Source organism: Macaca fascicularis, chromosome 13, assembly GCF_037993035.2.
Source record: "Macaca fascicularis isolate 582-1 chromosome 13, T2T-MFA8v1.1".
Classification (NCBI taxonomy): Eukaryota; Metazoa; Chordata; class Mammalia; order Primates; family Cercopithecidae; genus Macaca; species Macaca fascicularis.
Window position 1 is genome coordinate 77216640 of NC_088387.1, and position 22208 is coordinate 77238847.

Consider the following 22208-nt stretch of genomic DNA (forward strand, 5'->3'; position numbering starts at 1 on the left):
GAACAAGTGATTCAGGACCTCTGCCCTGGTGGACTTTTTCCATCTCTAGAGGAAAGGGGAGGATGGCTCAGAGCCCCTGAGGATTTTCTGGAATTGGGTTGGTCCCTCTATCAGAGCTGCCTGCACTATGTAATGAGACTGTGTCTCCTGATGGTCTTTCGGGAAGGTAGATTGAGCCCTGCCTTGCTGTGCTCAACAATGCGGAACAGCAGAGCTAGGACCTGACCAGCAGTAGACCTAGGTTTTCCCCACCTTACCCTTTAAACACTGCACAAGTAAATATATACTTATTATATAGAATGGGCTTGCAAAAAGAAAAACAACCATCTGAAACCCTAGCATGTTGAATGACCACTGTCAGCAGGTCATAGGTATCCTTCAGACTGTTTTCGTGTATATGTGTGATATTTATTTGTTTAAAACAAGAGGAATTACATCATGCAATGCTGTTTTGTAATTGGCTGTTTAAAATCCAACACGTTGTAAATATGTGTCCGTGTTGACACATATACACTTTCGTGGATGTCGAGAGCTTTCCCAGTGTTCTGATGCTGTTATAGTGAACAATACAAAAGCACCCTCGTACATTCACTTTCAAATGCTGTTTGATTATTTCCTGTGAATATATTTTTGGGAATGCAGTTGTTGGGGCAAAGCATTGCCTGTTTAAGGCTTTTGTCATATATTGCCATATTAACCCCCACCAGAGTTTACCAATTCATACTTTTGCAGCAGTGTAAGAAGGTCTGTATTCTCATACCAGAGCCAATGTTTCATCTCTGCTCCCATGTAACAGTGGTTGAAGAATCACACACATATAAGAAGAGGTGAGTGTGGACAGGGAATCGACTCCAGTCCTAGCAAGTCATGGCTCTCCTCTGGGCACGAGTCTATCTTGCTGAAGAATCAGATGTGTCCAATAACAAGTGAGTCCTCCTGCAACTTAGGCCCCATGACCGTGGGCCTCCCCCAGAGGCCTGGCCCCACTCTGAGGGTTTGGGATCCTACAATGATCATGGTTGGTCTCACCCCGGTTGCACCCCTGTCTCCCTCCCTGACTCTTCTGGTCAAAGTCCCTGTCACCCTCTGGGGTGAGCCAAGGCTGGCCAGCCTGCAGCAAGAAGCAGTCGGAGAGAGAATTACTAACACCTGCATCTCAGCAGCTTCCCCAGAGAGCCAGGTGTTTTTAAACACCCTTGTGGCTCTCTCCTTGGGTCCCAGCTGGCTTCCGTGGCAGGTTTATTGGAAGTTTGGAGCTTCTTTGTCAGTAAGTCAGAAAAAAAATCTGTTAAATCACCCAGCAAGCCACAGAGCTAATCAGAGACCCCAGAACCTAGAGCAGACGGAACGAAGTGGAAAAGCAAATGGCCCCCACTGTTCCGTTGATCTGTTTCTCTCTTTATGCCACTCTTTCTTATCTACTGCCACAAAAAACACTGTCTCCGTCCAGCTTGCAAGGAGGATAGCTTTCCCGCCAATCTACATATTATTGTCCACACAGCCTTGAGCCTCCGCAGAGAAGGCAGTTGATTTATGGGAAATGGATTTTCAATCAGCCTCATTCCAGCCTTCTGAGGCTCTCCATCCACTCTCATTTGCTGCCTAATTCATTAATCTCCCCCCTCCACTTGCTTGATCCGATTATTCTTGGATATAATGTATTATTTTGCTCCTTTATGTACCACTGACTACTCATTTGATCATAGGTGCTCCTGTACCTTGTACCAGGAGATGTGAAGGGGCCGCCATGGAGCCTTCTCCACTCCTGGGGTCTTGCCTGGCTCTCGGGGATGCAGGGATGAAGCAGCAGAAAGAGAAACAACAGTGGTGGGGAGGCATACGGTCTCACCGGGGTAAGGAAGCATCTCGTTTTCTGGTTCTTTTTTCATTACAGAGAAGTTTTCAAGCTTCCCCCAGCCATATCTTCAGAAAGCGCTGTAACTGTTAGCAGTATCTGTGGGGTCTCTGTTCTTCGGTTAGGATCATGCCGTGGGAAATCCGCAGAGGGAAGCTGCTTTGTCTACAGAACATGCAGCAAACACTTCACTTAGGACACGATGACCAAGAACTTTTCCAGAAAACTGGGCCAGCATTCAGCACAAGTGAAATGAGATTTGCTAAACTCCAGAGCTGGCAAGGACTTGAAGATTATTCTTGTCCAACTGTCTCATTTTATATTCCCTCCCTCCCTTCCTCCCTCCCTCCTTTTCTTTTTTCCCTTTTTTTTTTTTTTTTTTTTTTTTTTTTTTTGAGACAGGGTCTCACTCGGTCACCCAGGCTGAAGTGCAGTAATGTGATCTCTGCTCACTGCAACCTCTGCCTCCCAGACTAAAGCGATCCTCCCACCTCAGCCTCCTGACCACAGACATGTGCCACCATGCCCAGCTAATTTTTGTATTTTTTGTAGAGATGGGTTTTCACTATGTTGCCCAGACTTGTCTCCAGCTCCTGAGCTCAAACGAGCTGCCCACCTCGGCCACCCAAAGTAGTGGGATTACAGGCGTGAACCATGCAGTGAAAAGAATACTGGCCTTAAGGCCGGGCACAGTGGCTCATGCCTGTAATCTTAGCACTTTGGGAGGCTGAGGTCGACGGATCCTTTGAGGTCAGGAGTTCAAGACCAGCCTGGCCAACATAGTGAAACCCTGTGTCTACCAAAAATACAAAAAACTAGCTGGGTGTGGTGGCACACATCTGTAATCCCAGCTACTCAGGAGGCTGAGGCAGGAGAATCACTTAAACCCAGGAGGCGGAGGTTGCAGTGAGCCAAGCTTGTGCCACTACTGCACTCCAGCCTGGGTGAAAAACCAAGACTCCGTCTCAAAAAAAAAAAAAAAATTGGCCTTAGATTCAGAAACCGGGAGCTTGAGTACTGGCCATGTGAGTTTAGATGGGTCACTTGATCTCTAGCCTCAATTTCAGCATCTATAAAATAATGGTATTAAAACAGATGATCAACGACCCAAGCAAAAAGGGCAAAATCAAATTCTAGGAATGGACAGCATGATCATTTCCATTTTATAGGTGGGAAACTGAGTAATGCGGGTTGGCGGATGAGGTGCTGGGACCAGTCAATGTCGGTTCTCATATTGGTCCTGCTACTGATTGACCCAGGAACTCAGGCAAAACACACATCTTCCAGTCTGGTGCTGTCCTGAGCCTTCTCCCATCACAGCATATGGAGAGGGTCCCAACAGGGCCATCTCTGTGCTTCACTGGAGGTGCTACAGAATCCCAGCCACCACTGTTACTTCTCAGGCTACATAGAGCTGGCACCTGGACAATGGTTCAAATCTCCCGTTTCTCAGCCTTCAGCCTCCCCGTCTGAGATTCTCCAATGGCCCAGCAGTCTAGGATGCCAACCAAGGTTAGAGAAAGAATAAAACGGAAGGAAGCTACAAAGTTAGAAGAAACTTTTGGAATCTTAGAAGGGTGGAAGAGTTATTTCCAGAATTCACTAGAACGGCAGTTCTCAAAGTGTGGTTTGGAGACTCCTGGGTCGGGGTGGGGGCCTGAGATCAAAATTATTTTCATAATAATACTAAGATATTATTTGTTTTTTTCACTTTCATTCTCTCAGGAGTATACACTGGTGTTTTCCAGAAGCTATGCAATGTGCAGTATGACAAAAGACCGACTACAGAAGCAGGTAGAAGAATCCAGCTGTCTTCTATTAAGCCAGACACTGAAGAGATTTGCAAAAGTGCAAAACAATGCCAGTCTTCTCACTGATTTTTTTTTTTTTTTTTTGCTGTGGAAAATGTAGTCATTTTTCATAAATATATGCTATTTGTGCTAACATGTAACAGGCTTATTTAGCTATTCTTAGTGTAGATAAATACATATTTTAAATATTCTCAGTTTTACTTTCTAATGCAGTAAATATCAACAGATATAGCCCATAAAAACAAAGTTCTTGATTTTATTTTATTGGGTTCTCAATAATTTTTAAGAGTGAAAAGGTGTCCTGAAACCTAAAAGTTTGAGAATCTTTTCATGGGAATACAATATTATTTGCTTGCCAGGAGTCAGTGCCCCTTCACCCTACCCGCCCATTTTTCATCTCTCTGTTATTCCTGGGTCCTGTGTTCGTGAATTTTGGGATTACTCTTAGCTCCAGATAATCCATAAAGTGTGGCTCCCAGCGGCCCTCAGCACCGGCATGCTAATGCGGGCAAACCAGCTGTGTGCAGAAGGGAGCTTAGCGAGGGCCCCTGGGCATCCTCCCCGCAATGTCCGGCAGCCCTTTCCTTTTTTTTACTTTGAGGAGGCCCATGAGTCTCTCTTATCACCTCAGAAATTACTTGTCTCATTCCACACAACTTGGCCAATCCAGCAACCAGACCTTCTCAGCTCACAGACCCTTTTTCCAAAGAAAGAGCTGAGGGAAGTTTTCTTCAGGATTAGCTGAATCCCAATTTTCACTCTCCCTTGGAGATGGTGGGGAGAGTGGGAGAGAAGGAGGGAGGGAAAAGGGGATGCCCTTGTCAGAAAGCCTCCACTGGGCTAAGGGGCCTGGCGCTGCCAACCCCCACTCCACCTCCGCTCAATGACACAAACCCCAGAACCCCAGAGACCATCTGACCCAGGAAACTGTCTTAAGGGCCAGACTGAAGCATGGTTTGTCTGAGCTGGTGTTGCCATGAAGAGGTAGAATGACATGCTGCCAGTATCAAATCAAGGAAAGCATTTCAAGGCCTGGAGGGTCGAGTCACAAAGGAATTGAGATTTGTCTGGAGGGCAGAAGGCAGAGGGAAGAACTCGATGGTAGAAATGCTACCACCCACATAAATAATAATAACAGTAAATGTTTATGATTAGCACAAGCCCACTCACGTACTTTCCACAACAACCTAGGGAAGCAAGTACATGATTATCTCCCCTTTACAGATAAGGATGCTGAAGCTCAGCAAGTTGAAGTAATTTGCCACCTAGGAAGTGGCAGGGCTGGATTCTGGCTCCAGAACCCTGGCTCTGCAGAGCAGCTATTTAGAGAATAAGTGTTCCGGGCGGGCCAGGCCTCAATAGGCAGTTGTTTCTCTTTGTTAATTATTGCCACAGGGAAAGGAAATAGAGCAACTCTTCTGAAAGCCACATAAACCGATTGTCAAACGTCAGCTTCACACCTCATGCTGTCACAGTGGAGTTCATTTCCCAAGCAGTGCACCCAGGGGACACACCAGGAAGAGTGGGGCATCTGGGCAAACATTCTCAAATTCTTTTTTGGCAGAATCGGTGGGGGTGGGGGTAGATATCTGGTTACGCCTGCCTTAAACATTTTTCAGGCTAGACTGTCCTGGAGTAGACCCCAGGTGCCTCCGTCACCGTGTGTTTGTGGGATAGAGCCAACTCCACATGCTTCCCAAAGATAAACCTGGTAGAGCTGTGAGTCTCCCTGGGCTCCTCTTGAGAGGCGGTGGGATGGCAGTCTAGAGAGGCAGGTCCCCAGTCTCCTGAGCTTTCACAAGGGTGCAGCCAAGCCTGCTCCCAACTTGGCTGTCTTATCTTACAAGGGGAAGAAGATATTGGTTACCTCCCAGGTGCCTGCCAGGCAGCACAGCCCCCCAGCTTACCACTCCTCTGCCTCTGTGGCAGGCTCAGCCAAAAGGAGGGATATCTTGTTTGTATTTGCTTTAAGGATGCATGTCGTCTTTACTCTTTCAGGGGCTCAAAAGGCCACCCCCGGGCCAGGCTAGCTCAGCAGAGAGCTGGGGGGTCTGCCCTACAGTAGTCAGGCTTTAGAGATTGAGCCTTGCTGGATACCATTTAAATAAACTGGTCGGTGGCAAGGCTATCAAGGGGAGGCTGTTCATGATGTCACACAGCAGCAGAACCAAAGGTGGCCCTCACCTGAGCCTTTCTTACAAACAAGTTTAGGTGAAGAGCTACACCAATGCAGATTCCTAACGCACAGCCCCGTCCTCCATGCACACATACTCCTCAATGCCCAGGGGGTGGCTTCACACCCTCCTGTGTGGACATTCTAGAGCTGCCATTGCTTCTGGGGTTCTTAGTACCAGGATAGCTAGGCTCCCAACGCCTGGATCTGTTTCCACACTGAAGACACGCATGACCTGACTCTGGGAATTATATAACTGACCCAGTTCCTTCCTTTATATTGACTGTTCGACAGCTTAGAGACAAATGAGTGACTCCCTAGGGCAGATAAATACAGCTTTGAGATATTTGTTCAAATCTTTTTCTACTTCTTTCCCTTTGTTTTCAAACTGGAGAAACTTTTCAAATTCCAATATACAAAATAATACTATACTTGATCGCTGCCATACAAAATGGACAACTATTACTATTTGATTTGCTTCAAACCCATAAAACATTACGTGAATGCCATCTGTCTCCCTCTAAAACTATTCCACCACACCCCTACCACCCCGGCAGCAACACTATTAAGTTTGGTTCTAATATTTCCTTTTAAAGTAACAAACATTTCTATGTGCTTATAGAGATCTGTGGGTATATTTTTTCTATGAGTTGTATACATGATCACACAGTGTGCATTATTTTACAATGTGCTTTTTGTTAATGTAACAATATGTTTTGTTTTGTTTCTTTCCCACTCTTTATACGTATACTCTGTTGTATTTTGTGGTTTCTTTTTTTTTTTTTTTTTTTTTGAGACAGAGTGCCGCTCTTGTTGCCCAGGCTGGAGTGCAATGGCACGATCTCGGTTCACTGCAACCTCCACCTCTCCACCTCCCAAGTTCAAGCAATTCTCCTGCCTCAGCCTTCCAAGTAGCTGAGATTACAGACATGTGCCACCATGCCCGGCTAATTTTTGCATTTTTAGTAGAGCTGGGGGTTTTACTATGTTGGCCAGGCTGGTCTCAAACTCCTGACCTCAGGTGATCCACCCGCCTCAGCCTCCCAAAGTGCTGGGATTACAGGCGTAAGCCACCACGCTCGGCCCATGGTTTCTTATTAGCCATGCTGTATCCTTTTTGGAACAAGGCAGAGTTCAAAAGGAATTAATAAAATAATAGTTTTTGGACGTGATAGTTGTCATAAGAAAGATCTATTCATCTGCTATCCATCTTCACGAAAGCCTAAAATAAACAAACAAAAACAAGTCAATGTTGCAGCAGGAGAGACTTGAGCTACATTTCAGGAAGCCTCCCCTATAATGGATGGCTTTGCTTCTATTTTACCTGGAGTCAAGGGAATGCATGAAGTCAACTGATTCATTAGATTTTAAATCAGAGAACAAATACTGGCCTGGAGCTGACAGACCAGCTATGAGGCTAAATACCAGGGAAGATAAAAGTGGTAGAGCCTTCTGGGGACTCTACCATCTTGTTAGGGAGATAAGGCTGATCATGGGTAAGAGTGCAGAAGCAGGTGGGCAATGTGCTTGAGAGGTTAAGGGCACAAAGCCCAGTTGCCCAGGTTTGAATCTCTACTCTGCACTTCCCAGCTTTATGAGTTTACTTATGCTTTTTGGGCCTCTATTTCTTTATCCATAAAATGGGAATACAAGGTTATATGAAAATTAAATGTACAAATATATGTACTAAATTAAATGTACTAATACTAAAGCTCTGAATAGAGTGTCTTGCACTTGGTAAGCACTATGTGATGTGTCTTTTAAGTAAAAATAAGTGTTATTTGAATGGTAGATATCATAAGCTGGAATGATCTAGAAATAGCCTTGAGCTGGAGATGATTAGAAATGGCTTCACAGAGCAGGTGTCAGAGAGAGCATGATCAAAGGCCTGCACAATTTGGATCTCTTGGCCCAGGAGAACTTCATTAACACTTGCCCAAAAAGTTATGTGTGGGGCACAGTGAGGAAACAAGTCAATCAAGACACAAAGAGAACTGCAGGATCTAAGATGAATGGGTGCAGGGAGTAGGGCTTGATACCAAGACCAAGAGTTCAGGATTTATCCTGTAAGAAACAGGGAGCCGATGAAGGTTCTGTGCTGCAGTGTCATGTCACAAGGAAATGTATCAATCAGGATAGGTTGGGGAGCAAACACTCCTCCCCCATTTCTCAGTACTAAACCAACAAAATTTATTTCTTGCTCAAGTTTCAGGTCCTCTGTCTGTCAGCTGAGCCTTTGCCCCATTTAGTTTCAGTCTGGGAAATCTATCTAGAACAGGGTTGTCCAATCTTTTGGCTTCCCTGGGTCACACTGGAAGAAGAAGAATTGTCTTGGGCCACACAAATACACTAACACTAACGATAGCTGATGAGCAGAAAGAAAAAAAATCGCCAAAAAAAAAAAAAAATTCTCATAATGTGTTAAGAAAGTTTATGAATTTGTGTTGGGCTACATTCAAAGCTGGTCACAGGCGGCCAGCCAGTCGCGGGTTGGACAAGTTGGATCTAGAATATTGCTGTGCTGTTGTTGCAAAGGGACAACAAAAAGCATATGGCAAACCATGCGGGGAGCCCCTGGCTCTTAAAACTTCCGCCTGGAAGGGACATGCACTGCATTGGCCAAAGCACATCAGAGAGCCAAGTGGGCTGTCAGTGGGGCCGGGATGTATGTCTTCCCCAGGCAGGGGCGGTAAATATTTGTGAACAATAATGTAACCTTCCCTAGGGCGTTTTAGGACCCTGCCTAAGATTATCGCACAGCTTTCTGCTATGATATCCCCTCAGCCCAGTAACGTTGTTTATCACTCATTATTACAAATTTTTCTTTAGACCTTGAGGCTTTAGAATTTGCCTTGAAATCAACATGGATCTCACCCCCACCTCAGGAAGTCTCCATTAGCTGATTAAAAGGGAAGGGTTCTTCTAAGACCTGTTTTTCTCCTCAAGCTTGAGAAATGAATATAATGTTTCTGTTTTTGAGTTACTCAGGCATCTTGGTGGAGGTGAGCCTCTGTGGTTCTCCAGTTTGCCTAGTATTATAATTTTGTAGCCTGCTGCGATTTCTGGCCTATTGATTAATGGGTCTCTCTCTCTCTCCACCACCAGCGACCTTAATCTTTTCTTAATTGCTTTAATGGCTGTTCGGCTTCCCTCTCGTGCCTTCCCCCACAATGTTGTTGTTGCTAAGCTTTTGTGTCTTAACTTCATTCTCCAACGGAGGACTTTGCAGGCAAGTGAAAGGTGAATTATCTCTTTGTTTACCCTCTTTTCCTTGTTTTTCTCTTTTGCTTTATTTCTTCTTCAGCTGTTTTCACATATCTTAGCCTGTGTGGGGGCATTGTCTGAGGTAATTGGGCAAAAACAGAAAAATAAACAAAAATATAATGAGGGGAGGTCAATGCCAAAGTCTCCCCTCAACCCCGCAAAGTGACCCCTGCACCTACTCCATTCGCATCCAGTCTGGTCACTGCGCCTCCCTCTCTCTCTCTCTCCCCTGCCCCTCCAAGGCCAGCAGCTCCTCCCCCAGACAGAGGGTGTCCAAGGTCTTCCTGGAAGCCAGACTGGGGTGGGCTGACTTTCACCTGACCTGGTTTGGGGCTGTCTCCTTCATTAGGAATAAATTCCCAGAGTTTCTTCAAATATGCTTTATTCGTTTCTTCCTTCATCGGTTTATTTGCAAAGACTTACTGAATGCTACGGTGTGCTCAGCACTGTGCCAAGTACCATGAGAAAGAACAAATGAAGCCCAGGCCTTGAGCTGCAGTCACGCACAGGCCAAACTAGCAGAGGGGAAAGAGTACAGAACCCAGCAATGCATCAGGAGCTTTGAGAGCTTTGAATAACAAATATTGTGGGAGTTCTGAGGTGAGAGGCCACTGTGGGCTGAAGATCTGGGCAGACTTCCTAGAGGAGGTGGGCTTTTAAATAGGCCTTAAAAGATGGATAGAACAGACAAAGGAGACAAAAGAGAAGGCATTTCTGGAAGTGAGAGGCATGTGGGTGCTGGGGAGAGTAAGGGCTTAGGGGCAGGAACACTGACTCCCATCTGTCCTGGGCCTCACTGTCATGGCCCTCGAGGTGAGGTGTGGTGGGAGGAGGGCTTGCCCAGGGTCTGTGTGCACTAGCAGGAGCCCCGTTTCCCATTTGGTTCCCCACTCTTCTGAGAGGACAAGGATAATAGGAATGGTTGGTGGGTGCCATTTTGAAGGGGAGACGAGAGGAAAATACTCTCTTTCAACGAGGACTCAGAAAACAAAATTTCTGGAAGCTTCTTGGGTGGCTCCACAAAGTCTAAAAGGACCCATATGGAGCCCATGCCTCCACATGACCCTAGGCCATTGTCTTCATACCAGGCCTCTTGAGATGTCAAGGTTACATTTAGGCATCTTGTCATATTCTGTTTGCCAGGCATCTTACGTTGCCTTTTTTTTCCCCCCAAGACCAGAGTTTCACTCTTGTTACCCAGACTGAAGTGCAGTGGCACAATCTCAGCTCACCGCGACCTCCACCTCCTGGATTCAAGCAATTCTCCTGCTTCAGCCTCCTAAGTAGCTAGGATTACTGGTGCCCACCATCATGCCCAGCTAATTTTTGTATTTTTAGTAGAGATGGGGTTTCACCATGTTGGCCAGTCTGGTCTCGACCTCCTGACCTCAGGTGATCCACTTGCCTCGGCCTTCCAAAGTGCTGGAATTACAGGCATGAGCCACCACACCTGGCTGTTGCAGTGTCATCTGATGGACCCTATGGTGTCAGTGAACCCTGGGGGCAGTCCTGAGTCCTCTTCTGTACATGAATGGACAGAAGCCAGGAAACTGCTGAGGACTGGCTGAGTGAAACTGCCTGGCACCAGCAGGGCCTGTGGGGAACACTGGGTCCCAGGGACTCACTTCTACTCTTGTTTATAAACTCGCAGATGAGACACAAAGAGAAAGACCATTAATTGAATACTTATGTCAATAAATTAAGGGAGACATAAGGTGTGTGGTTATGAGTTTATCTCTGGAGTCTGACCGACTTGAGTTCAAATCCAACCTCTTGAAATCTGCCTCTTCCCAGCTGGGTGACTTTAAGAGATTATTTAATCTCTTTTTTCTTAAAATGTCTCAGTGTATTGACAAAATATTTCAGAGAACTACATAACAAGTATTTATATATAATCTTTACATTTATATATGAGGTACTCACGTATTTTCCACCAGCATTAAAGACATAAACATTTCATTATATAGTTACTTCCTATCACCCTTTTTTGAAAGAAGAAATGAAAGGTTAACAATTAGCTAAAATAATCCTCTTCTCTTCCCCTTCCTCTCCAAAGGTAACCAGTTTCTTGAAGTTGGTGTTTATTATTCCAGTGCATTTTGAAAAACATTTACTGCATATGTGAGTATCTATAAAACCAGGGGTCCCCAACCCCCAGACCACAGACCAGTATCAGTCCATAGCCTGTTAGGAACTGGAGTGCACAGTTCATACATGAGTATCATACATACATACATGAGTATCATATATGAGTATCACACACATTATCAGTGTCAGCATTAAATTCTCATAGAAGTGTGAACCCTGTTGTGAACTGTGCATGCAAGGGATCTATGTTGTGCACTCCTTATGAGAATCTAATGCCTGATGATCTGTCACTGTCTCCCACCACCCCCAGATGGGACCATCTAGTTGCAGGAAAACAAGTTCAGGGCTCCCACTGATTCTACATCATGGCGAGTTGTATAATTATTTCATTATATATTACAATGTAATAATAATAGAAATAAAGTGTGAAATAAATGTAATGTGCTTGTATCATCCCCCCACCCCCTGGTCCATGGAAAAACTGTCTTCCATGAAACCAATTCCTGGTGCCAAAAAGTTGGGGGAAACTCTGCATAAAAATATATGCTGCTTTCACAGGCTTAAAGTTTTATATGATGGGTACCATATTTTATAGATCCTTTTGAAAATTCCTTTTCTATTGGATTGTAGATCATTTCCTTGTTGATTTGTAGGGGTTCTTTTAAGCCTCAGTTTAAAAAGCCTCAGTTTAAAAGAGCAGCTTGGAATTCCAAGCTGCTCACAGCTAGGGTTGCCAAATTCAGCAAATGCCAATACAGGATACCCACTTAAATGCAAATTTTTGATAAACAATAATAATGTTCCGTGCAATATGTGGGACATACTTATACTAGAAACTCACTTGCTGTTGATCTGAGATTCAAGTGTAATGGCGCATCTCGTATTTAATCTGGCAAACCTACTCACAGGGCATCCCGGGCTAAGCTCAGGAAGAGACGAGCAGCAGCATCTGGAATGAGGCACCAGAGCAGATCCTTCCTAGTGCTTGGGATGTTGCAGCTCACACATCCTGGGTAGCAACGGCCTCCTTTCAGAGCAGCCGCCTCTCAACCTCCTGAGCGAACAAGCCAAACATGGCAGAAAAGAGAAGTGTCCGGGAACTGTAGGCAATGCCATGCACACAGCATCTGTACTGCCCACCAAGGCCTTGAGGGACAGATGGACAAATTGGGATAATGGAAAAGTTTGCCTTTGTAAAGTTTCACTTCCTATTTCTTCATCCTTCTCCCTTCTTCCAGCACGTGCTCTCCAAGCCAGGGTCCCTGAGAGTCCAGGCTGCTCTGGTCCTGCCAAAGTATTTGATAAACTAGTCCACAAGAGGTTGCAGTGACTCACTGTGGGGCTCCTCCTGGAGAGCCTGCAATGGAGAGGAAGAGCCCCAGGAAGGATGTGTTTCAGCCAAAGGCATAAAACTCAGATGGTAACATTGATGAGTGCCGGAGGGAAATTTGGGAACAGAAGGGCTCTTTTGGTAACACCCTCCCCTTGAATATCAACTATGAACCACCTAGAGTCCACCTGCCCTATAAAGCCAGCCCTGACTGAATGAATCAATACATCAACACAATGATGTAGCATCAACTCAACACGCTGTTCCAGCCTGATTCAAACCCACTGGGGTTGTCCTGCTTCGGGCTGCTTCCTTCTGTCCTGGGGAGCTCTTGAGGGGCTGAAAAGCTTTCTTTGTACAGACATTGCCAGCCCCGAACACCTGAGAGGGTCCCTAGTCCCTCTTGTCCTCACTTCTGCTCTTCTCCTGTCCTTGAGTGGTTTCCCACACCAAGAGCAGACTCAGAGGCCAGGTCCCAGAGAAGGGGGCTCCAGACCAGCGTCTCCACATGCACCCCTGTCCTTGGCTTGCTGTGGATACCCCAGAAAGAGTGTCAGGCTGGCCACCCGACCCTCCCACATCTCAACAACCTCCATGTGCTGTTGCCATGACAACTGAAGGCATTGCTGTCCTTCCACACCTATAACACAAATCCCCACACACAATGTTTTGCCCCCACGCCCAGGATTCTTACTAAGACCCTCTTATGGTCCCATGGAGCATATGCACGCTCTACCTAACAGACCCCCTTTCTGTCAGCTTCTAAGAATTTTATTGCCAGGAATGGTGGCTCACACCTGTGATCCCAGCACTTAGGGAGGCCGAGGTGGGTGGATCACCTGAGGTTAGGAGTTTGAGACCAGCCTGGCCAACATGGTGAAACCCCATCTCTACTAATAAAAAATTAGCCAGGCATGGTGGCGCACACCTGCAATCCCAGCTACTCAGCAGGCTGAAGCAGGAGAATCACTGGAACCTGGGAGGCAGAGGTTGCAGTGAGCCAAGATCATGCCACTGTACTCCAGCCTGGGTGACAAAATGAGACTCCATCTCAAAAAAAAAAAAAAGAATTTTATTAATACTCCCATGTTTACTCAAAGACATCCACGGAGGGCCTTCTCTTTGAAGATTATTTCTTTAAAAATGTGTGGTAAAAGTTAAAAATGTAACAGGGTGTGGGCAATTACAAAAATCCTGGGTAGTGTTGAAGCTGTGATAGGAACTTCAGAGATGTGAGAGAAAACTTGGCCCAAAGGCCTGTATGTGGAGATGTGATCATTCTTCTAGTAAGAGTTAATGGGGAGGCAGATCTCCAAATATTTCGTACACAGATTATGGCCAATTATCACATTATACAAGAGGCCAGCACACTGGCTCCCCTCTGGCCATCCCCACATCATCAGTGCACAAGTGGCAAGGAATAAGGGGACCCGGGAGAGAGGCCTGGGCTGAGGGGAATGAGGAGTGGAGACCTCAGGGAGGGATCTGCTCCCTTCCTCAGCCCCCTGCCTCCTCTCCAGTTCCACTCACAGTGGCATCCTGAGGGACCACACCCCACCTCACACAGGTGGCCCCCCAGCCACAAACGTGGCTTGCTCACAGCCCCCCTCCATACCAGCCAGACCTTCTGTCCCATAGGCCACCAGCAAACCCACTCCTGATACTAATTTGGAATGAACATAACGTTCCACAAAGGGAAGAGAATGGAACAGTTGGGATTGTAAAACCTCATCATCTGATTTCTTAGACCTTTGCAAAACAATCACATTTTGTTGATCCGGTCAGAGAGGGTCCTGGCTGGGAAGGGACCCTGAAGTCCCGGAAGAGGACAGTGTTTGTCTTTTGGATTCAGGCTTCTGGAGGACTGAGACCTGGTCCATTCTTTGGCCCTTCCTGAGGGTTCAGAAGTCTCTCGATGGTTCCTGTGTGTCCACCAGGAGGCCCCTCCTGATGGGGCAAGGGCTGTGGGGCTTAACAGTCCCCAGAGACCCTACCCTGCCATCTCCCCTCTTACTGATCTTCCCTCTTCCTCTCTGCCCCTGCCTTGTTGACTGGGTAACCAGGGGGCAGCTCACATGTCAGGTCTTCTATGTAATCCCATAAGTGGTTGTAATCAGGGGATGAAATCTCCATGGACCTCCTTTTTTGGTCTCTCATGATAGCAAAATTAGTTTTTTCAGTCATAGATTCTAAAACCAGCCCAGGGCTATTTTACCCCAGATGACTGTCCCCTCCAGAGATGGGATGGAATGGGGCATCGGGTGATGAGTTCCCCATGGGGTGCTCTGCTTCAGCCTCAGCCCTGCTGTTTGGGACATTTAGGGATTTTGTGACAAGTCCCATAGGGCAAGCTAATTTCTCTGGACTGTCTTGCCCCACATCAGCCAGGTCCCACCAGGTCCCCTCAAATGAGTGACAGCCCAAGTGTAGCTGGGATTTTAAGTTATGAGGCAAATTCCATTTCCTGGTTTCAGAGGGGAGCAGAGCTCTCACAGAATAACTCAACCTTCACAGCACCACTGTACATTCTGGCCTTCCCCACCCCATGCATGGCTCTGGAAGGGCATTCTCCACCTTGTTCACTTTGGACCTATTCCAACTCTACTTTGGATGATACCTGTCTTGCTAAATATGCAAAATGCCAGACCCTCTTGCAGTTCCTGCCGTGCCCCCTCACCCTGGCCAGATGACAATGGAAGACTATCCTCTACACTCGGAGCACAAGGGAAACTGAGGCCCTGGAAGTTCAATCCCTTAGCTCAATCCCTTAGCCCAGGAACTTCCTAAGATCAAGACACCAAGTTTGGATGTTAAATAACAGGGACATCCCCAGGTTGTGTGACCTCTCTGCCCTGTCCCCACCCCACCACTCTCTGGGTGGAACCCCAGACTTCTGAAAGTGCCTTTGAGTTGCAGAGCAGCTGCAGTGTCTGCTGGATCCATGCTCTTGGCCACTCCATTCACCTGGCTGCTGTTCACAACGCCCTGGGTGAGCCACTGCCACCTTCTTTCCAACACTCCCCCACCCCAAATGTGTGACTTTTCACTAGCCCAGCTGCTTCTAAGTCTGAAAAGCTAATGTTTAAAAAATAAAGTCCCCAAATCAGCAGACGCATAAGTAATTGCCTCCTGGCAATATTAAATTGGACGAGTTAGAAAAGCAGCAGGGAAGAGCGATCATTCACTACTTAGGAGGATACTCCCTGAGTAAACACCAATGCAAGAGTCTCATTTCCTCCCTTGGGTCGTCCTGACAACCCTTTCTGCCATCACCCTGAGTCTCAGCCCCTTAGATCCCCAACCCCCAAAGACACCAACCTGGTCAAAGCAACAGTGACTGTGCACCTCACCTGGATCCCTTCACTTCCTTCCTTCCTAGATGTCTAAGACACATCCGGTGAGAAGAACTGATGCCAGGGGTCTCAGGTGAACTTGAGAGGACCCTCAGGGAGATTAGGCGGCGTCTCCGGCCAGTGCCACAATTTGAAACAGGCTTATGGGGAAACCAAGTCAGGTTTCTAATTAAGTCTTGGTCAGGAAGTTCTGGATTATGGAACAGACAAGCCCAAAAGATCTGGCAGAAATTGGAGTGTAATAAATTCCACACATCAGAATAGTAGTGAGTGGAGGGGGACCCCTGTGTGCCAGCCTTCAGGGAATGTCCCAAATAGCCACAAGCAGGTACCTCCCCAGAGTGAATGGCTTGGGTGCCAGAATTAGCCAAAGCATGGCAGACACTATTTTGCCACCAGAGCAGAGCTATCTGGGAGGCAGCAGAAACTGCAATTTCAAATGGGAATTAAATCACTGCAGGTGTAGAATTATTTTCCATTTAGGAGAAAATGCCCCCCCGCCCACCATTTGCATTTTGTAAATTAAAAAGTAGTTAGCAATTCAGCTTTGGAAAGCCAGTTTCCTATTCCTCCTCAGCAGTTCTAAGGATTTTGGTGACGTGACAGTAAGTAATCAGTACCTAGTGATTAGGGCTGCCAGTATAGCAAATAAAAATACAGGATGCCCAGTTAGATTTGAATTTCAGGTAAACAATGAATACATTTTTTATATAAGCATGTATTATACTAAAGAAAATTATTCATCGGTTATCTGAAATTCAAGTGTAACGGGGAGCCCTGTATTCTCTCTGACAACCTTCCCACTGGTGGTGGAGGTCACTGCGGGTGCAGAGAGCAGCTCCACCTCTCTGTCTGGGGTGGAACAGAAAGGTGCCATGAAGCCTTCTAGGGCATTCCTCCCTCTTTTCGCCTCCCTCTCCATCAAGAACCCACTCATTCACTTATTCATTCAACTGACATTCATTGGGAGCCTATTATGTATCAGCCCTTGCACAGTATGGGAGAGACAAATAATCATGACACAGCCCCTGTCCTTGAGGTTGACAGCCTGGCAAGGGAGTCAAGACACGTTCATAAACATGGTGACTTAAGGGTCACTCTGGTACTGGGATAAAGCAATGAGGGAACACTATACGGTAGCATGCAGCCTTGGAAAGCTTATGGCAGCACAGTCACACAATTTTACTTTGAGGGAAAGTCCCCATCAATGTGCTCTGTGACTCTGATCAAGTCACTGAACCTCTCTGAGCCTCACTTTCTTCACCTGAGTAAAGGTGATGTTAATGACAGTACTTGTCAAACAGGCTTGTTCTGAGAAGCCAATGGACCAGCCAGCACTTGGTAAACCATAAGGTGCCATGTGAATGTGAACTATTGTTCACTCTCAAAATGATTATTGTTTGGAAGCTCCTCAAAAAGTTAAATATCAAATTACCATATGATGGAGCAATTCCACTCCTAGGTATATACCCAAAAGAACAGAAAACAGGGATTCAAATTTGTATACCAATGTTAATAGTAGCATTACTCACAACAGCCAAAAGATGGAAACAACTCAAATGTCCAGCACATACGAATGAATACACAATATGTAGTACATACATACAAAGGAATATTATTCAGCCTTAAAAAAGAATGAAACTCTGACATATGCTACATGATAAACCTTGAAGACATTATACTAAGTGAAATACATGGCCAGATGTGGTGGCTTACACCTGTAATTCCAGCACTCAGGTAGGCCAAGGTGGAAGGAATGCTTGAGCCCAGGAGTTTGAGACAAGCCCAGGCAACATAGTGAGGCCCCATCTCTACAAAATATTTAAAAATTAGCTGGGCAGGATGGTGTGAGCCTGCAGTCTCAGCCACTCAGGAGGCTGAGGGGAGGATCACTTGAGCCTGGAAGGTCGAGGCTGCAGTGAGCCATTAGCACACCACTATACTCCAGCCTGTGCAATAGAGTGAGACCCTGTCTCAATTTGTTTTAAAAAAAGAATATGCTAGACACAAAAGGACAAATATTTTGATTCCACTTATATAAGATCCCTAGAATAGGCAAATGTATAGAGACAGAGAGCAGATTAGAGGGGACTAGGGGCTTGGGGGAGGGGATGTAAGTGTTTAATGGGTACAGGGTTTCCAAATGCTAAATTTTGTGTTACGTATTTTTACCGCAATTTCGGAAAAATGATTGTTATCCAGAGAAGGCTGGAAAGGTCAAGTAAGGTATCATGGAGGAGGTATGACTTGAGTAGGATTTGGCTGGGGAAGATGGAGGAAGAACTTTAAGCAGAATAGGCTAAGAGCAGGAAGGGCAGGGCTCCAGGAGCCTCACAGGCACAGTAGCTCCGCAGAAGACGCAAGGGAGCAAGGGATGTGTGGGCCTGAGGCTGAGCGGCTGCATGGCCACCTGCTGTGGAGCTGTCCTGCAGGCCAGGAAGAAAGTGCGGACGCTGCAAAGAGTAACATGGGGCTTGAGTGGGAAGTGGGTGGAGGGTGTCCCATCATGGAGCCACCACCCCAAGAGGCAATGGGCTGGGAGGGGAAGTGCAAATCACAGGAGGAAGTGAGTCCAGTAGAGTCAGAAGAGCAGCCCACCTGGGGGTGGGAGGGGGCGCTGCTTCAACCAAGGTGTGTAGGGAGTGTGGCCAACAGAAGAGGGAGGGAAGGTGCAGGAAGGCGCAGTGTAGTGGAGACATCCTCCAAGTTCTGGAAGAGTCACAAGGGAAGGGTCCTTGGACAGAGTAACCCAGGCAGAATGGACTGCATCCAATCGAAGATGACGGTCACACCAAGCAGGGACCCTTGTAATTATTCCAAATCTCTTCCCACATCTCTTTCTGGATCTCTTCTTGTACTTCAAGGGAGATTGCTCCTGTGCCCAGCCATCCCCTGGGCCAGAAAGCAGAGATAATATCAGTTCCTTAAGGGCAAAGTTTCAGCTGGGTGAGGTGGCTCACGCCTGTAATCCCAGCACTTTGGGAGGCCAAGGCGGGTGGATCACCTGAGGTTGGGAGTTCAAGACCAGCCTGACCAACATGGAGAAACAACATCTCTACAAAAAAAAAATACAAAATTAGCTGGGCATGGTGGTGCATGCCTGTAACCCCAGCTACTCACGTGGCTGAGGCAGGAGAATCGCTTGAACCTGGGAGGCGAAGGTTGCGTTGAGGCAGTATCACAGCACTGCACTCCAGCCTAAGCAACAAGAGCGAAACTCCATCTCAAAAAAAAAAAAAAAAAAAAAAAAAAAGGGCAAAGTTTCAGTGCCCTTTGCTCCTCACTCACACACCTACCCACCAACACACACACAGGAAATCTAGTTTTCCTCCGATTCAGGTCCATTTCAGCCAACTATAAATTCTGCAGATAGACTTCTTCCCATTTTGTAACCCTCAAACCTCTCAACCTCATTCCCAGAAAAGGGGTTGGTATTGGGCACCTTACATCCTTTTGCAAATTCAAACTTTGGTGTTCCTTTTTCCAAAAATATTTGCATTTCAGTCAACTCTACTGTTAAAAGATTTTGAATATAAGGGAGCAGGCTGGGGAGGATTTGAGAGCCAGGGTGGTCTTTCTGGCTCCCACGCAGCAGTCACTCTTCCTCTAACCTATAAGAGACACTCCCCTGATGAAAGGGTCACCTCTCCCCACTACTGGAAGGTTGTCACCTCTTCCTTAAGTTTGTGTCAGGCATTGGCTAAACAGCAACGTTTCCGTTTAATAATAAAACATCTTAACATCAAACAGAAAATTCTCTGTAAATAGAGATCATTTAAGATGACAGTGGATTAACATTTTAATTAAACATGGCAATTCCAATCATTTTTATCATTATAGAAATACCCAACATTTTGACACATTTCAGGTATAAATTGATGGTTCCAGTCTGATGGCAAATTGATGTAATTTTTCAGGTGGTATTTGTAAGCTTTCAGTGGCAGCAAGAGATGGTATTCAACAGAGGTACAGATTCTAACATTCCCATTCAAAATACTAATTCTGAAGCCTCCGTGCCTCCATTCATAGTCATATACACTATGAGAAATTAATTTGATGTTTTATGATTTGCAAAACTCACACCAAAGGGTACTTCGTCTGTCTTGGTGGAATGTCCTACTTTGTTCTGTGGTTGAAAGGCATGGCAAGCAGACCTGGTGTGTGTATTTGTTTCAGCAATTACTGATTTATTGAGAACAGAGGATGTACTTAGCATCATACTACTGCTGATCCTCATAGGGGACCATGCAAAGCAGCTATTACTGTCCCTCCAGATGAAGAAATCGAGGCTGAGAGCAGATAAGTAATTTGCCAAAAAGTACCCAACTAGAAAGTGGCAGAACTAGGATTGGAATCCCCAAAACCAAGCTCTTTTCACTACTGCGCTTATTCCCCCAAATGAAGCTGCGCACAGTTTTTTCTGAAAGACGACTCAATTAATATTTGTCCATTTGTTACTTTCTTCCTATATTAGAGGCCAAAGAAGACCCTTCACTAACCGATCACACAGAGTTGTATCAACTAGCCTGAATGAGATGAGGTCTTTGTTATGTTTCCTTTGTGCCAACTCCCTTACCTCAGGACCAGCACCACTACCACTATCATCATCACCATCATCAAAATTCAGATTCTACTTGAAGGACAGATACTTTCAAGGAAAACATAAATGCTTGAACAGATACAGCATTTTTTTTTAACATTAAACAATTTCAATCTTTAAAAACTAGTTGTGGCTAAACACATTCTTGGGTTCATTACCTATATTACTATCCTTCTAGTGTGCTGAACCATTTGCCTTAGAGTCCCTGGAGAAACATGCATGGCTTTTCCAGCAAAGTTAAGTGACTTATATCCTCTTGGAGTCTCCTGCTACCCTCTTCCAGCCACATAAGCTGGAATTTGACAAAAAAACTACACAGAAAATTTCACTTTGAATAATAGACCTACCCAAACAAAGTCAATGCCCATCAAAGCAAACATACTGAACCAAGTCCAACTTACATATTATAAATTTTGAAAACTCTGGAATGTATCAGACAAAACAAAATCACTCTGAGAAATATAGTACAGTAAATATTCTCAACCCTTTGTAGGTAGTTTAATTATATTGGCTATTGTTGCTGAGAAATATTTAGCAATATTGTGATGTTTTAGAATGATAAGACTCTATGGGGCTGAATAATATTTATTAATAAATTCAATAAATATTCCCAGACTAAAGTTGTTGATGCCTTTAGTACAACCTCTCATAGATTAAAAAAAAAATTATTAAGGATATGATAGTCCTTTTTCATTTTTATAACCCCCACAGGGCTTAGCCTAGTGGCACTCTTGTAACAATTTGCTCAATAAATGTTTGTTGAATGAATATTAATATTTAATAACAATTCTACAAATACTTGTTGGTGATTCTGTAACTAAAATTATAACTAAACTACAGATACAACATTGTGAATGTACTAAATAACACTGACTTGTACACTTTGAAATGTTTAATTTGATGTTCTGTAAATTTCACCTCCATTTTTAAAAGAACTGCACAGACTAGCAAATAGCAACCTTTCATTAAATTCAACAAGGTATATTTTCATTTTTTCATATCCACTGTAAAGTACAAAAGAGCCCATAAACATTTTTATGTTTTTTATTTAAAAAAATTTAAAAAACATAAAGTAGGAAGTTTTTTATTTAAAAACGAAAACCAGTATTTAATAGATAAAATTTAAAAGTTACAACAGAATTTCCAGAAATTGTGATGCAAATAATAGCCTGAAATATGTAAAGCACTCATGGCTTAGTGAGAGGTGTTTACAGGGCTTTGCAGACCCCTCCCTGGCTGCTCCAGTTTGTGCCCCTGCCACGTCTCCATCACATTGTAAAGGGAAGGAAGAGAAAGAAGTCTCTGGGTTTCTTCCCCATCCGAGAAATGTTCCAAGTGCCAGGAGACAGACGTGCGGTCCCTCCACTCCCATCCTTTCACTAACTTTAATCACAGTTCCAGATTCAAGGTGGTATTTCTGAGGACGTCAAACTTGTAAATAATTTCCAAAACGAGACTTCCCTCCTTTTATGACAATGTGATGACAGGCTATTTTTTTAATGCAATAAAGAAAAAGCCTCTTAACAATCTCAATTCAGCAGGGTTGAAAACATAAATGTCGTTTCTTCCAGTTTAGAGAGCAATCTTTTCGTTTCCGATTATTGGCCAAACAGTTTTTCTTTTCCGTTAAAGGGCTGTTTATGGAGATAAATGTTTCCTTGCACACAAACATTCTGAGGACATTGTACAAGGTTTTCAAGCTTCATTTTTAGTCATTAAAGGCCAGTGATTACA

The 22208-nt window shown here is 45.1% G+C and overlaps 1 long non-coding RNA gene across 1 annotated transcript; it reads left to right on the forward strand.

Annotated features, from left to right (window-relative positions):
• Positions 1-1680: 1680 nt before the first annotated feature.
• On the forward strand, positions 1681-3912 carry LOC135966696 (uncharacterized). Its single transcript, XR_010580238.1, has 2 exons — positions 1681-1853; positions 3581-3912. It is a non-coding gene; the product is annotated as an uncharacterized lncRNA (long non-coding RNA).
• The last annotated feature ends 18296 nt before the right edge of the window (positions 3913-22208 follow it).